At 38.4% G+C, this 13,324-nt stretch overlaps 1 long non-coding RNA gene across 2 annotated transcripts in view; it reads left to right on the forward strand.

Annotated features, from left to right (window-relative positions):
- Window positions 1–13,324, forward strand: part of LOC308240987 — a 338,058-nt gene that overhangs the window by 52,181 nt on the left and 272,553 nt on the right. The window lies entirely within an intron of this gene.

Raw genomic sequence — 13,324 nt, forward strand, 5'->3', positions numbered from 1 at the left:
AGCTTTACTTCTTCTTTTCCAATTTGAATGCCTTTTATTTCTTCCTCTTGTCTGATCGCAATGGCTAGTACTTCCAGCACTATGTTGAACAGGAGTGGTGAGAGTGGGCATCCCTGTCTTGTTCCGGTTCTTAGTGGAAATGGTTTTAGTTTTTGCCCATTGAGTATGATGTTGCATGTAGGTTTGTCATATATAGCTTTTATTATATTGAGGTATGATCCTTCCATTTCCACCTTGTTGAGCGTTTTTATCAAGAAATGGTGTTGGATTTTGTCAAATGCTTGTTCTGCATCAATTGATATGACTATGTGATTTTTATCTCTCAATTTGTTTATGTGATGTATCACGTTTATTGATTTGCGGATATTGTACCATCCTTGCATTACAGGAATGAATCCTACTTGGTCATGGTGTATGATCTTTCTGATGTGGTGCTGGATCCGATATGCTGGAATTTTGTTGAGGATTTTGGCATCTATGTTCTTGAGGGATATTGGCCTGTAATACCCTTTCATTGTGTTATCTTTATCTGCTTTTGGTATTAGGGTGATGTTGGCTTCATAGAATGAGCTTGGAAGTTTTCCTTCCTCTTGAATTTTTTAGAATAGTCTGAGGAGCATAGGTTTTAGTTCTTCCTAGAATGTTGAGTAAAACTCCCCTGTGAAGCCATCTGGCACAAGGCTTTTGTTTGCTGGAAGCTTTTTGATGACTGCTTATATTTCTTCCATAGTTGTTACCCTACTGAGATGTTTAGATTCCTCCTGATTGAGTTTTGGTAGTTATATTTTTCTAACAATATGTCCATTTCCTCCAGGTTGTCCAGTTTGTTGTAATAGAGTTATTCATTGTACTTTTTAGAAATCTTTTGTATTTAGGTGGGGTCTGTTGTTATTTCACCTCTTTCATTTCTGATTTTGTTTATTTGGATCCTCTCTCTTTGCTTCTTGGTGAGACTGGTTAGAGGTTCATCAATGTTGTTTATCCTTTCAAAGAACCAGCTCTGGATTTGTTGATCTTTTGTATTGTTATTTTGGTCTCAATGTCGTTTATCTCTGCTCTGATCTTTATTATTTCCTTCCTTCTGCTTACACTGGGCTTTTCTTGTTTCTCTCTTTCTAACTCTTTGAATTGTAGGGTTAGGTAATTTATTACCATTGTTTCTTGTTATTTGCAGTAGACTTGTAGAGCTATGAACTTCCCTCTCAAGACTGCTTTTGCTGTGTCCCAGAGATTTGGATTGTTGCATTTTTATTGTCTTTTGTTGCCATGATGTTTTTTTATTTCTTCCTTGATCTCTCTGGTAACACAGTCATTGTATAATAGCATGCTTTTTAGTCTCCATATGTTTTATTTTTTGGATTGTTTTTATTGTAGTTGATTTTCAGTTTTATGCCACTGTGATCTGAGAAGATGCTTGATATCATTTCTATCTACTTGAATTTGAAGAGACTTTGTCTATGACCCAACATATGGTCTATCTTTGAAAATGACCGATGTGCACTTGAGAAGAATGTATATTCTGTGGCTTTGGGTGAAATGTTCTGAATATGTCAAGTAATTCCATCTGGTCTATTGAGTCATTTAGGATTGATGTTTCTTTGCTGATTTTTTTGTTTAGAGGATTTGTCCAATGGTGATAGTGGGGTATTAAAGTCTCCTACTATGATTGTATTGCTGTCAATCTCTCCTTTGATATCCTCCAGGAGTTTTTTTTTTTTATGTATTTGGGTGCTCCTGAATTGGGTGTGTATATGTTTACCAGAGTTATTTCTTCTTGTGGGATTGCTCCCTTTAGTATTATGAAGTGGCCTTCCTTATCTCTTGCTATGTCCTTCACTTTGATATCTAATTTGTCAGATATAAGTATTGCTACCCCAGCTTTTTTTTTCATTTCCATTCGCCTGAAAACCTTTTTCCATCCCTTCACCCTCAGTCTGTGTGCATCTATTTTTCTGAGGTGGGTTTCTTGTAGACAGCAGATATATGGGTTGTGTTTCCTTATCCAATCCGTTACACTATGTCTTTTGATTGGGGCATTTAATCCATTTACATTTAAGGTTATTATTGATAGGTACTTATTTGTCGCCATTTTTATTCTTTACCCCTGTGTTCCTTCTTCTCTTCCAATTTCTTTTTTTTTTCTTCTTTTTTTTTTTTTTACAGCAGACCCTTTAACATTTCCTGCATTGCTGGTTATGTGATAATAAATTCCCTTAGTCCTTTTTCGTCTGTGAAGCTCCTGATTTCACCTTCAATTTTGATTGATAGCCTTGCTGGGTACTGTATTCTTGAATTCAGACCCTTCCTTTGCATGACTTTGTATACTTCATTCTATTCCCTTCTGGCCTGATGAATTTCTGTTGAGAAATCAGTTGCTTGTCTGATGGGGGTTCCTTTGTAGTTAACTTTCTGACTCTCTCTGGCTGCCTTTAAGATTCTTATTTTGTCATTGGTGTTTGCCAATTTAATTATAATGTGCCTTGGCATCGGTCTTTTGGGGTTCATTTTGCTTGGGACTCTGTGAGCTTCTTGGATTTGTATGCGGTTTTTCTTCCCTATATCAGGGAATTTTTCTGTCATTATTTCTTCAAACAGGTTTTCTATTTGTTGCTTAGTTTCCTCTCCTTTTGTCACCCCTATTATGCGGATGTTGTTTTGTTTCATTTTGTCTCAAATTTTTCTTAGGCTCTCATCCTGCTTTTTAATTTTATTTTCTAGAAGCTGGTCTACTTTGGTATTTTTCCCTTCCCTGTCTTCTAGCTCACTGATGTGGTCCTCTGCTTCTCCTAGTCTCCTCTTGATGCTTTCTATTGAGTTCTTTACAGCAGCGATGTGATTTTTCATTTCTTCTTGGTTCTTCTTCATTTCCCCTTGGTTCTTACTCATATTGTCGAATTTGTGGTCCATTCTTTTCAGCCACCTTATGACCATTTCTCTGAATTCTTTCTATGGCAGGTTGCTTGCCTCCATTTCGTTTACTTCCTTTTATGGTGATGCCTGCTTTTCTTTCATAGGCGGGCTGTTTCTTTGTCTCCCCATGGTCTCTCTTCTCTGGATGTCTGGTTATGTAGTTCTCTCTCTCCTGCGTTGATTTAAAGGCACAAAATACAGCACTACCAGGTACAACTCACAAGGCACTGAACAGAAATGTATTCACGATATTAATAACCTCCAATAAAGGTGACCACCAGAGAAAGGCAAATTAGCGGATAGGATAGAAAGTAGAAGAGGAAAAAAAAGGAAAGGAGTGCCAAAATGAAACTGGGAAACAGATAAAAAAGTAAGAGAGAAAAGAAAGAGAATAAGAAAGAAAAGGGGAAATATATATATATATATATATATATATATATATATATATATATATATGATAAAACTACAATAGAACAGCCACTAATCCCCAGCAAATGCCAGCAACAAGTACCTGGAGATGAATACAAACTACAAACAACAATTAATATCAAGCAATGCAAGGAAAAACAGACACAAAAAGCAAACAAAAATAAAGCAAACAAAAAAACAAAACAAAACAAAAAAAGAATAAGCAAAACAATATCACAAACAAGGATAAAAATTCGATATAATCAACATTGAAGGAAACAGCAACAAAAGGAAAGAGAGAAAAACAATTTTTGGATAGTGAAGACAGAGAAGAGAGAGGTGTGTATGAACTCGAAGCAGGCGATTGGAAATTAGATACATAACTAGGGTGAAATTTTAACAGGGGGTAAAAAGAAAGAATAGGGAAAATCTAAAGCAGGAAAAGGGTAAGAGAAACAGGACAACAAAAGGGCAAAAGTTAGGAAGAGAGTGATGGCATAAAGGTAGAGTTGAGATAGAGTAGAATGATGCTAAAGGAAAGATGAAAATAGAATGTAAAACACTAATCTCAAAGTCAAATAAAGAGAAAATAAAATGACACTTTAAAAAAAGGTAAAATAGTAGTAGTAATAATACTGATTGAAAATGAAAATGTAATAATTATAAAGGTAAAATCAAGTGAGGATGAAAGAAAAATATTAGTTTCTTAAGTATAAAATAAAAAATAAAAACAATAAAAAATAAAAAATAAAAATATAAAAATACAATGTGCGGTAGTGAAGGTCTTCCACTTCCTCTATTGTTCTGTTTGGCACGCCTGTTTCCCAGTCAGGACAGTATTGCAGTTCCCTGCGTTCCACTGCTTCATAGTGTTGTAAGCCAGTCCTGATTTTTAAGCAGGCAGTGTGTCTTTCTTGTATTCCTTTATTTGTGATTACACTACAGTCAACACCTGGGTGGTAGTGTTTCTGGATTGACCTCCAGGTCTATAGGTCCTCTCTCGCCTGTGCTTAGATCCTGCTTTCCCTGTAGCACTCAATACCGGTTTGTGGGAGTGGGCTGCCTCAGAGCTGGTTTTCCAACCATCACTCCTTGCTCTGATCCCCAGGTTCCATAAAAACAATTTTCCCCTGCAGTCTTCTAAGGTGTCCCCAATTGAGTGATCCTATGTATTGAACTCAGTAATCAGAAGCAAGGATTCAAAGAGGAAAAAACCCAAGTGTGTGAACTCCAGGGCTGCGCACAAGTCTGTGCAGTCCCCTTTCCCCGTTTTGTCCAAGCAGCCGGCACACTACCAAAATTTTTAGGCTTTCCTTCTGCGTCAGATCAAAATGGGTTGCTTTTTAGAGATCCCCTCTGTTAGCAGCTTTGAGGACCCCCTTCCACGTTCATGGATCACGCCAGCCCCAACAGCCACGGATTTTTCTAGGTGCAGACTTCCCCCGGTCCTCCAGCTCCCACAGTGCACATGTTTCTCTGTCCTGCCATGACCAGAGACATCTGCCTTTTCCATGGTGCAGTGTAGAGCTCCTCTGAATCCGCATGTTTGCGCCAATTGGGGACCGGTGCTCTGGGGTTTGCAGCTGTTTGGTGGGTGCCGCAGTTGTAGATTTTCAGCCTCCCGAAAACATCCACTTTCCCCTTCAATATGGCATGGTCTCTGCATCCGAGCCGGTGACTCTGGGAGGGAACCCAGCAGCTGTGAGGGCTGCCCGGTCAGGGGACCCCCGTCCAGGAATGCCCCACCTTCTCCTGGAGTATAGCTCTTCCCTTAACTCTCCAACAGACACTCCCCTTGTGACCCTCAGCTGTTCTTTCTATGTGCTCCAGAACAGGGCTCGGGACATGTCTGTCTATTCCACCACCATTTTTCCACCCCCTATAGCTCTCTCTTATGAAGAGAGGTTCCATCTCTCCCCAACCTCCCACATTGCACAGCAGTTTCTGAAAGTTATAATTAATGAAGATTTTGTTAATAGTCACATACCCAGTGTTTTTCCAAGCTTGTTGAAGGAAACAGGGTGGCTAGCATTCATTGAGCTGGGGTCTTTAAGTGCGCACTTGGCCAGTGGACTGGAGCTTGCTATTGTATTTTTTTAGTTAGAGAATATCTGGGAGCCCTACTGATATAGTTCAGGCTAAATTACTTTGGGAAATATGAAATTGTCTGAAATGTAGAAAAATTAAAGAGCAATTTTCAAAATAGAATTATCTTCTTCCATTGGGCCTATTAAAAGGTCTGCAAATCTTCAGCAATTCCCAGATTAATTGTCTGGTTTTGTTGATTTCTATTGTCAATTGTATATAAAATGACACATTTTGGAGAGTGGAAAAATGGTGGCGGAATAGACAGACATGTCCCAAGCCTTGTTCCTGAGCAGATAGAAAGAACAGCTGAGGGTCATATGTGGAGTGTCTGTTGGAGAGTTAAGGGATAGCTATACTCCAGGAGAAGGTGGGGGACTCCTGGACGGGGGTCCCCTGACTGGGCAGCCCCCAATGCTGCTGGGTTTCCTCCCGGAGCCACCGGCTCAGATGCAGAGACCGCGCCATCTTGAAGGGGAAAGTGAATGTTATTGGAAACCTGAAAATCTACAACTGCGGCACCCACTGAAACAGCTGCGAACCCCAGAGCACCAGTCCCCAATTGGCACAAACATGCGGATTCAGAGGAGCTTTACACTCTACCACGGAAATGTCAGATTTTGCCTGGAATAAGGTGGGGTCTATGGTCCCCGCAGGACAGAAACACACGCACTGCAGGAACTGGAGGACCGGGGGAAGTCTGCACCTAGAAAAATCCATGCCTGTTGGGGCTGGCGTGATCCGTGAATGTGCAAGGGGATCCTCAGAGTTGCTAACAGAGGGGATCTCTAAAAAGCAACCCATTTTGATCTGACGCAGAAGGAAAGCCTAAACATTTTGGGAGTGTGCCAGCTTCTTGGACACAATGGGGAAAAAGGGATTTGCGCAGGCTTACGCCCAGACCTGGCATTCACACACTCACGCTTTCTCCTCTTTGAATCCTTGCTTCTGATTACTGAGCTCAATACATAGGATCACCCAGTTGGGGACACCCTGGGAGACTGCAGGGGAAAGTTGTTTTTCTGGAACCTGGGGATCAGAGTGGGGAGTGATGGTCAGAGAACCAGCTCTGGGGCAGCCCACTGCCACAAACCGGTATTGAGTGCCACAGGGAAAGCAGGATCTAAGCACAGGCTAGAGAGAACATATATACCTGGAAGTTAACCAGGAAACACTGCCACCCAGGTGCTGAATCACAAATTGACTCTTGTGTAATCACAAATTAAGGAATACAAGAAAGTAAGACACACCGCCTGCTTAAAAATCAGGACTGGCTTACAACACTGAGGAGCAGTGGAATGCAGGAACTGCAAAACTGTCCTGACTGGGAAACAGGCGTGCCAAACAGAGCAATAGAGGAAGTGATTGACCTTCACTACTGCACATTTTATTTATTTTTTATTTATTTTATTATTTTTTCATTTTCATCTTTTACTTAAGAAACTATTTTTTTTCTTTCTTCCTCACTTGATTTTACCTTTTTAATTATTACATTTTTATTTTCAATCACTATTACTACTACTAATATTTTACTTTTTTTAAAAAAAAGTATCATTTTATTTTCTCTTTATTTGACTTTGAGATTAGTGTTTTACATTCTAATTTCATCTTTCCTTTAGCATCATTCTACTCTATCTCAACTCTACCTTTATGCCATCACTCTCTTCCTAACTTTTGCCCTTTTGTTGTCCTGTTTCTCTTACCCTTTTCCAGCTTTAGATTTTCCCTATTCTCTCTTTTTACCCCCTGTTAAAATTTCACCCTACTTATATATCTATAAGCAGGGATATATCCAATCCCCTGCTCTGAGTTCATACACACCTCTCTTCTCTCTCTGTCTTCACTATGCAAAAAATTGTTTTTCTCTCTGTTCTTTGTTGTTGTTTGCTTGAATGTTGATTATATCGATTTTTTATGCTTGTTTGTGATATGTTGTGCTTATTCTTTTTTGGTTTTTCTGTTTGCTTTGTTTTTGTTTGTTTTTTTGCATCGCTTGATATTAATTGTTGTTTGTAGTTTGTATTCATCTCCAGGTACTTGTTGCTGGCATTTGCTGGGATTAGTGGCTATTCTATTGGAGTTTTATCCAATATATATATTGTTCCCCTTTTCTTTCTTATTCTCTTTCTTTTCTCTCTTACTTTTTCCCCCTTTTTTCAATTTTATTTTGGCAATCCTTTCTTTTTTTTTTTTTTTTCTCATTTCTCTCCTATCACCTAATTTGCCTTTCTCTGGTGGTCACCTTTATTGGGGGTTATTAATATCGTGAATACATTTCTGTTCAGTGCCTTGTGTGTTGTTCCTGGTTGTGTTTTATTTAGTGCCTTTAAATCAATGCAGGAGAGAGAGAACTACATAACCAGACACCCGGAGAAGAGAGACCATGGGGAGACAAAGAAACAGCCCACATATGAAAGAAAAGCAGGCATCACAAGAAAAGGAAGTAAACAAAATGTAGGCAAGCAACCTGCCATAGAAAGAATTCAGAGAAATTGTCATAAGGTGGCTGAAAAGAATGGAAGACAAATTCGACAATATGAGTAAGAACCAAGGGGAAATGAAGAAGAAACAAGAAGAAATGAAAAATGACATTGCTGCTGTAAATAACTCAAAAGAGAGCATCAAGTGTAGACTAGAAGAAGCAGAGGACTGCATCAGTGAGCTAGTAGACAAGGTAGGAAAAATACCCAAGGAGAGCTGCTACTAGAAAAAAATATAAAAAGCAGGAGGCGAGCCTAAGGGAACTTGGGGCAACACGAAACAAAACAACATCCACATAATATGGGTGCCAGAAGGAGAGGAAACTGAGCAAGGAATAGAAAACTTGTTTGAAGAAATAATGACAGAAAACTTCACTGATATAGGGAAGAAAAATGCCGCACAAAGCCAAGAAGTTCACAGATTCCCAAGAAAAATGAACCCCAAAAGACCAATGCCAAGGCACATTATAATTAAATTGGCAAACACCAACAACAAAGTAAGAATCTTAAAAGCGGCCAGAGAGAGACAGAAAGTTAACTACAAAGAAACCACCATCAGACAAGCAACTGATTTCTCAACAGAAACTCATCAGGCCAGAAGTGAATGGAATGAAATATACGAAGTCATGCAAAGGAAGGGCCTGAATCCAAGAATACTGTACCCAGCAAGGCTATCAATCAAAATTGAAGGTGAAATCAGGAGCTTCACAGACAAAAACTGACTAAGAGAATTAATTACCACCAAAGCAGCAATGCAAGAAATGCTAAAAGGTCTGCTGTAATAAAAAAAGAAACAGGAAGCAAAGAAAGAACACAGGGTAAAGAATAAAAATGGTGCCAAATAAGTACCTATCAATAATAACTCTAAATGTAAGTGGATTAAATGCCCCAATCAAAAGACATAGTGTAACAGATTGGATAAGAAAACACAACCCATATATCTGCTGTCTACAAGAAACCCACCTCAGAAAAAAAGATGCACACAGACTGAGGGTGAAGGCATGGAAAAAGGTTTTTCAGGCAAATGGAAATGAAAAAAAAAGCTGGGGTAGCAATACTTATATCTGACAAATTAGATCTCAAAGTGAAGGACATAACAAGAGATAAGGAAGGCCACTTCATAATACTAAAGGGAGCAATCCCACAAGAAGAAATAACTCTGGTAAACATATATGCACATAGTACAAGAACACCCCAATACATATAAAAACTCCTGGAGGATATCATTGGAGAGACTGACAGCAATACAATCATAGTAGGAGACTTTAATACCCCACTATCACCATTGGACAAATCCTCTAAAGAGAAAATCAGGATAGAAACATCAATCCTAAATGACTCAATAGACCAGATGGAATTAATTGACATCTTCAGAACATTTCACCCCAAAGCCACAGAATATAAATTCTTCTCAAGTGCACATGGGTCATTTTCAAAGATAGACCATATGTTGGGTCATGGACAAAGTCTCTTCAAATGCAAGTAGATAGAAATGATATCAAGCATCTTCTCAGATCACAGTGGCATAAAACTGAAAATCAACTACAATAAAAACAATCCAAAAAATCAAACATATGGAGACTAAAAAGTATGCTCTTAAACAATGACTGTGTTACCAGAGAGATCAAGGAAGAAATAAAAAACATCATGTCAAAAACTGACAATGAAAACACAACAATCCAAATGTATGGGACACAGCGAAAGCAGTCTTGAGAGGGAAGTTCATAGCTCTACAAGTCTACTGCAAATAACAAGAAACAATGGTAATAAATTACCTAACCCTACAACTCAAAGAGTTAGAAAGAGAGCAACAAGAAAAGCCCAGTGTAAGCAGAAGGAAGGAAATAATAAAGACCAGAGTGGAGATAAACGACATTGAGACCAAAAAAACAATACAAAAGATCAACAACACCAAGAGTTGGTTCTTTGAAATGATAAACAAGATTGATGAACCTCTAGCCACGTTCACCAAGAAGCAAAGAGAGAGGATCCAAATAAACAAAATCAGAAATGAAAGAGGTGAAATAACAACAGACCCCACCGAAATACAAAAGATTGTTAAAAAATACTATGAACAACTCTATTCCATCAAACTGGACAACCTGGAGGAAATGGACATATTGTTAGAAAAATATAAACTTCCAAAACGCAATCAGGAAGAATCTAAATATCTCAATTGGCCAATAACTATGGAAAAAATTGAAGCAATCATCAAAAGCTTCCAGCGAACAAAAGCCTGGGGCCAGATGGCTTCACAGTGGAGTTTTACTAAACATTCAAGGAAGAACTAAAACCTATCCTCCTCAGACTATTCCAAAAAATTCAAGAGGAAGGAAAACTTCCAAGCTCATTCTATGAAGCCAGCATCACCCTAATACCAAAAGCAGATAAAGACAACACAATGAAAGAGAATAACAGGCCAATATCCCTCATGAACATAGATGCCAAAATCCTCTACAAAATTCTAGCATATCGGATCAAGCAGTACATCAGAAAGATCATACACCATGTCCAAGTAGGATTCATCCCAGGAATGCAAGGATGGTACGTATGCACAAATCAATAAACGTGATACATCACATAAACAAATTGAGAGATAAAAATCACATAGTCATATCAATTGATGCAGAAAAAGCATTTGACAAAATCCAACACCATTTCTTGATAAAAACGCTCAACAAGGTCGGAATAGAAGCATCATACCTCAACATAATAAAAGCCTTGTATGATAAACCCACAGCCAACATCATTCTTAATGTGCAAAAACTAAAACCATTTCCCCTAATAACAGAAACCAGACAGAAATGCCCACTCTCACCACTCCTGTTTGACATAGTACTGGAAGAATTAGCCATTGCAATTAGACAACAAGAAGAAATAAATGGCATCCAAACTGGAAAAGAAGAAGTAAAGCTGTCTTTATTTGAAGATGACATGATATTGTACATTAAAAACCTAAAAGACTCCACCAAAAATTAATAGACTTAAGAAATGAATTTGGCAATGTAGCAGGATACAAAATTAATGCCAAGAAATCTATGGCATTTTTATACACCAATAGTGAACTTACAGAAATAGAGTCTAATAAAGCAATCCCATTTACTATCGCACCAAAAAAATTAAGATACCTAGGAATAAACTTAACTAAGGAGGTAAAAGACCTATACAAGGAAAACTACAGGACACTGAAAGAAGAGATAAAGGAAGACGTAAACAGATTTAAGAACATACCACATTCATGGATTGGGAGAATCAACATCATTAAACTGTCCATATACCCAAAGCAATCTATAGATTCAATGCACTCCCCATTAAAATACCAACGGCATATTTCACATACCTAGAATGAACTCTCCAAAAATTCATCTGGAATAAAAAAAGACCCCGAATAGCCACAGCAATCCTGAGAAAGATGAACAAAGTAGGTGGGATCTCAATACCAGATTTCAAGCTGTATTACAAAGCCTCTGTTCTCAAAATGGCTGGTACTGGCGCAAGAACAGACATATAGACCAATGGAATAGAATAGAGAACCCAGAAATTGACCCAAATCACTACACTCAATTAATATTTGACAAAGGAGGCATGAAAATACAGTGGAGTCAAGACAGTCTCTTCAATAAATGGTGTTGGGAAAATTGGACAGATACATGCAAAAAAATGAAACTAGACCACCAACTTACACCATACACAAAAATAAACTCAAAATGGATCAAGGACTTAAACATAGGACGAGAAACCATAAAAATACTAGAGGAATCCACAGGCAGAAATATCTCGGACATATGCCGAAGCCATTTCTTCACTGATACTGCTCCTAGGGCAATGGAAACTAAAGAGAAAATAAACAAATGGGACTACATCAAAATAGAAAGTTTTTGCACAGCAAAGGAAACCATGAATAAAACAACAAGAACCCCACTGCATGGGATAACATATTTACCAATGATATCAATGATAAGGGTTTAATCTCCAACATTTACAGAGAATTCATGCAGCTTAACAAAAAGAAAATAAACAACCCAATAAAAAAATGGGCAACTGATCTAAAGAGACACTTTTTGAAAGAAGACCGAAGGAAGGCCAAGAGACATATGAAAACCTGCTCAAAGTCACTAATCATCAGAGAGATGCAAATCAAACAACAATGCGGTACCATCTCACATCTGTCAGAATGGCTATTATCAACAAATCAACAAATGACAAGTGCTGGTGAGAAAAAGGAACCCTCATGTACTGCTGATGGGAATGCAGAGTGGTGCAGCCACAGTGGAGAACAGTATGGAGTTTCCTCAAAAAACTAAAAATGGAACTCCCTTTTGACTCAGTGATCACACTTCTAGGAATATATCCCAAGAAATTAGAAACATGAATCAGAAAGGATCTATGCACCCCTATGTTCATAGCAGCACAATTCACCATAGCTAAGATTTGGAAACAGCCTATGTGCCCATCAACATATGAGTGGATTAAAAAACTGTGGTACATCTACCACAGTTTGGAATACTATGCTGCAGTAAAAAAGAAGGAGTTGTTACCATTTGCAACAACATGGATGGAGATGGAGAGCATTATGCTAAGTGAAATAAGCCAGGCAGAGAAAGATAAATATGACATGATCTCACTCATTTGTGGAATATAATGAACAACATAAACTGATGAATAAAAACAGATCCAGAGACAGAGAAATATCAATCAGAACGTCAAACTTCAGGGAAGGTAGGGGAGGGTGGGGGTAAGGGGGAGAGATCAAACAAAGGACTTATATGCATGCATGTAAGGCTAATAAATGGACATTGACAACAGGGGGGGGGGGCATGAATGGGAGGTGGGGGCAATCGCGGAATTAGGACACATATGTAATACTTTAATCAATAAAGAAATTTTAAAAAATTTCACATTTTGTAGCCAACCTCACTAACACTGTTGTGATAAAGAGAACTTGATCAAGGGGAGGAACATTTGTAATAAATTCAACAATTAAGATAATTTTTTTTTTAAAAAAAAGAGAGCTTGAACTAACACAAAGTTTGAAAATTCAAATATTTGTTGGAGGCAAAGCGGAATCAATCTAAGCAAGCCAGCATTAAAAGTCACTGGGAGACGATGGCCAAAATGTCAGCACTGTAAATGGAAGCCACACTGACAATCTTCCAGGACCAAACTAGAAATACAACTAAAATACAGAGAAACCACCCTGAAAAATCAACAGAAGACTCGCTGGAAGGAACTCTTATAATCAAGGACAGAAAGTGGAGACTGCTTAGAGACCAGTAGGAAGTGTGGAGATGCAAAAGGGCTGGCTGGGCTATCACAGACAGCAACTGAAGTTCCAGAGGAATATCTCAGCTGTGGGGGATTCCCAATGAGAACTCTGGGGTCTAAATCCTAAGCTGAGCTCCCCAGCCCAGAGCACCAGAACTGAGAAAAGTTCCCACATA

This window comes from Plecotus auritus, assembly GCF_963455305.1.
Source record: "Plecotus auritus genome assembly, chromosome: 2".
NCBI classification, from domain to species: Eukaryota; Metazoa; Chordata; class Mammalia; order Chiroptera; family Vespertilionidae; genus Plecotus; species Plecotus auritus.